The 4,276-nt window shown below is 36.1% G+C and overlaps 1 pseudogene; it reads right to left on the reverse strand.

Moving 5' to 3' along the window:
* Positions 1 to 2,465: 2,465 nt before the first annotated feature.
* On the reverse strand, positions 2,466 to 3,787 carry LOC143620983 (putative membrane protein At1g75140; annotated as a pseudogene).
* Between the last annotated feature and the right edge of the window lie 489 nt (positions 3,788 to 4,276).

Consider the following 4,276-nt stretch of genomic DNA (forward strand, 5'->3'; position numbering starts at 1 on the left):
AGACAATTGTACCCTTAAGCTATTATTGTATTCCATCTTTTCTCTCTCTCTCTCTCTCTCTCTCTATATATATATATATATATATATATATATATATATATATATATATATGGAAGGGTTATCCTAAAAACAAGTAGTTTTCTATGAAAACTAAGAATAAATCATAGCCATTTGATCATATCAATCAATGGTTGAGATTTAAAATTATCAAAAACCGTCATAGTTTTCTAGAATTACCTTTTTATCATTATAACCGACATAGTTTCCTAAAATTATTCTTTCATCATATGTTTTAATGTCAAATATCAAAATTCCATTGGTTCTTACCATTCCTAGGAAACTACTTCTTTTTGTTTGAACCATTTTCTATATATATATATATATATATATATATATATATATATATATATATATATATATATATATATCAGAAAAAATATATTTAGAACAAAATAGGTTAATTTAATTGGTCTTTCAGAAAAAATATATCAATATAAATAAAAAAATACATTTTTAAATACTAAATTAATCATTAATTAAAAAATGATATTCTTTTTTAATATTGTAGAAATATAAATTGTGTTTTATTTTTTAAAGTCAAAATTGGCCCAAGGTGACCAAACATGTTTTTGGCTAAAGTTGTCATTTTTGATCGATTTTTAGTAATTAGGGGGAGTTAAAGAAAGTCGTATCGGCCGCGTCATATCTTGCAGCGATAACTCGAATAGTACCATGATTTTTAGATCTAATTTTACAACATTGGTTACCATGATTGATTGTGTGATTTAATTTAATAATTATCGTTACCTAACTACCCAAGTTTTACTTAAATTGATTATATATGGCCGAGTCTGACCATGATTGACTATGTTTAACCTACTATATGATGAACCATCTTGCATGATGATTGGCTACGCTACATTGTAGAGTATGTTTTGACAATGATGGATCAATCATTATGTTTAGATTTTTTTGTAATTCTAAGTGGTTTAGAAAGCTCTTTTCTATTTTCTATTTTCTATTTGTAGGTGGTTTATTTAATTTTTTGTAAAACTAGATAACTCGCAAGGGAGGCTGCGAGTTTAACCATAAATTATAAACTCGCAATGGGTGGCAGTGAGTTTAAAGAGAATCTGTTAAAAAATTTAAACTCGCAAAGGGGGTAACGAGGTTTGAATACATCAAATACTACCCATGTTTTTATCTCTGCATATGTTTTGATGTTGTATATGTTTGATATATTGAATCATTCTCAACAAAGATTCTCATGATGATATTATTGAAAAAACAAACAAGATGTGGTCACGGGTTCTTCAAAAGCTTTTATGTGTAACTTTTGCAAAAATAAAAACATATTTTGTTTCCTCTTTTATTGTTTATAAGCACACCAAAATCCGTTGTATGTTTCAAATAAGTTCACCAAGATAACATATCACTACATCCATTTTCGGAGCTAGAACTTTTTTTTCCTATGAGTTCGGGATTTTTTGGTGCTCGATTTTTTTCCGTCGCTAAATTTTCGGACCCGGATGGGTCGGGTCATGTCGGTCAGATAGAATGTTAACTGGTTATTATTGGTCCGTTTATGAATAATTTTAGGTTTTATTTATAATCTATATATGAGTTATTACCGGTTCATTTATAGCGTTTATTGGTAATTTATAGTTATTTTAAAACTTTTTAGATTTTAACAAAAAAATATTGATTACTGTTTTTTCATAATTAATGGGTTCGAATATATTTTTAAAATGATACTAGTTTCACTCGTTAATTCAATACAATATGTTATATATAAAATCAAAAAAGACGACCGAACCCGTAGAGCATTATATGGCTCTGCCACTTACTATGATTTTCTTAAGTGGACCTATATTCATTCAACACCAACGTTGGGAATGATTTGATATATAAAACATATGGAGGGAATAAAAAAACATATGATTTGTGAATGAGTTGTAAAAATATGGGTAATTTCAAAAAGTGATTGATGTATTCAAACCTCGATGCCCCCCATTGCGAGTTTATAATTTGTGGTTAAACTCGCAATCCCCCCTTGCGAGTTATCTAGTTTTACAAAAATTAAATGAACCACCTACAAATACAAAACTGTCTCCTAAACCACCTAGAATTACAAAAAAACCGTTGACTATACTTGAACAAGGGGTTATGCTCGCCGATTATGGCTTGGGTTGACCAATTGATTGACCTACATTTGACTATGATTGGTTGTTTTGACCCGTTATTTGTTTTTCATGTTTCATATGTAAGATAAAAACCTAACCGAATCAACTAATTTATAAGTAAAAGTGTGTAAACCGTATGCATTGCGAATCCTTGGGCAACGAGATTAAGTGGCATGCTTTACTGCTTTAGAACTTGTGACTGTTACTTTCTTCCTCAAATAACCGAACAAATACATACATAGGCGTTTTTAAACAACTTTCAATCACCATAAATTGAGCTCCTTAATCATCCACAACTTGACTGTTTCCAAACAAACCCTCTCTTCTGTTACCAAAACCACTAGCCTCAATACCAGACCCTCTATATTTCAACTCCGAACCCCTAAAATCCGGCTCTGGCGGATTCGGGTCAATACCACTTGACCTAAACACGTTTGCACCCGTATACCTCGTTGGCGAGCCATACCTTCGTGGCGGCCCCCTGATGCCACCGACATTGTTACCGCCACCGTCATGCTTTCTTGATGTGGGGCCAGCGAAAGATCTCGGCCCTGGACCCGATGGAGTCGGGGCTCCACTTTCATAAGGGTCATACGGCCCCCACGACATCAGCACATCCTTCTTGTTCTTAAAAAAATGCCACGCGGCAAAAAGAAACAACACGAAAAACAAAACCGGAGTGCTCCATAACATTGTGTTGAACTCGCCTTTTGTAACCGGAAGATTCGACCGATACATCCCGATATACCCACTTCCTAAACTTATAACCACCATTTTTTCATGATCACTCGCGATCAATGGTATCGGTTCGACCCTTTCACTATCTAACCTCCCCATCGCGCGATAATTCAAAAACGACGCGATAATCTCATCAAGCCAGCCGAAAACACAAGCCGAGGCAAACCCGCCCGCACGTAAAGCTGCGAAGAAACGTTATAAACAAACACTTTTTCCGGACTACTAATAAGAAAATACCCTTTAATCGCCTCAAACGCTAACGGCCCATGTTCGGCATCCAACTTCCTCTTCGATCTCACCCGACACTTGAAGTTAACCGAGTCGCCATAAAAAAGCAAATGCACAAGTTCACCTTCCGAAGTGAACCCATACGCCTTCCCTCTATCTGACACATCGAAAACATAGTTTAATGCGTACGATCCATTTAAACCCTCGCACGGGGCATCCCGAACCTTTATATTTCTCAAATCCAACGACCCTGCGCCGGTTCCCGTTAAGAACAAAAGCTTTTGTTTCGAGAATACAAGAGGCCGGTTACCGGTAACAATCGTACCGATTTTACTAATAACCGAACCCCCATCTTTAAAAACGGTGACCCGACCGTCGGCATCAACGGACACAATGTACCGTGTCCTACCCACATGATGAACTTCCAAAATGTTAATCCTACACCCGAGTTCCACATCATGTTTATAAATCATTTCCCGGTCGATTAAAGTCGAGTCATCCCCGTTTGAAACTTCCCAAACCTTATGAACCAAAAGGAGACCGTTTTCGTGTCCGGTCACCACTACCGTCTCATTTTGATAAACGGAAAGGTACGACAGCATCGACGTGACCGTGTTGGCGTATCGAACCGAAGCATAACGTCACCGTACCGAGTGAAAACATAAAAATTCCCAAGAACCGGCTGGCTTATGCTTATCCGTAGCCAGCTGGTTATTAGTATCGGAGACTGAATTAAGATTAAGATTATTGGAATTTGTTATCTGGATTGGGGGTTCGGGTACTAACTTGGAGACTAATTCGGTTAGGTTTCTGAGAAGCGCATCGAGTATAGCTAACTGGGATATGTGGTGAGTTAAGTCGTTAACGATCTGAGATGGATCGGAAGTGGAATCGGAGTGGGTAGAGGATAAGCTGTGGAAGATTAATAAGAGTGAATAGATGAAGAAGAAAGACTTGCCTGTGGTCATGAATGGAATGTAGGGTTAGGATTGGGCATAAATCAGAGATTTCATGGGAGACTGAAAGCGGCAGCCGCCCATGGGGCTGTTCCTGTGGAAGCCACAATTCTTTAATGTTTTTTTTTTTATAATTATAATGTGAGTTTTAATGTGTGACTAAATTTACAA

This window comes from Bidens hawaiensis, unplaced genomic scaffold, assembly GCF_021521415.1.
Source record: "Bidens hawaiensis isolate Kalapana, Puna unplaced genomic scaffold, B.hawaiensis_p1.1 tig00002759_1, whole genome shotgun sequence".
NCBI classification, from domain to species: Eukaryota; Viridiplantae; Streptophyta; class Magnoliopsida; order Asterales; family Asteraceae; genus Bidens; species Bidens hawaiensis.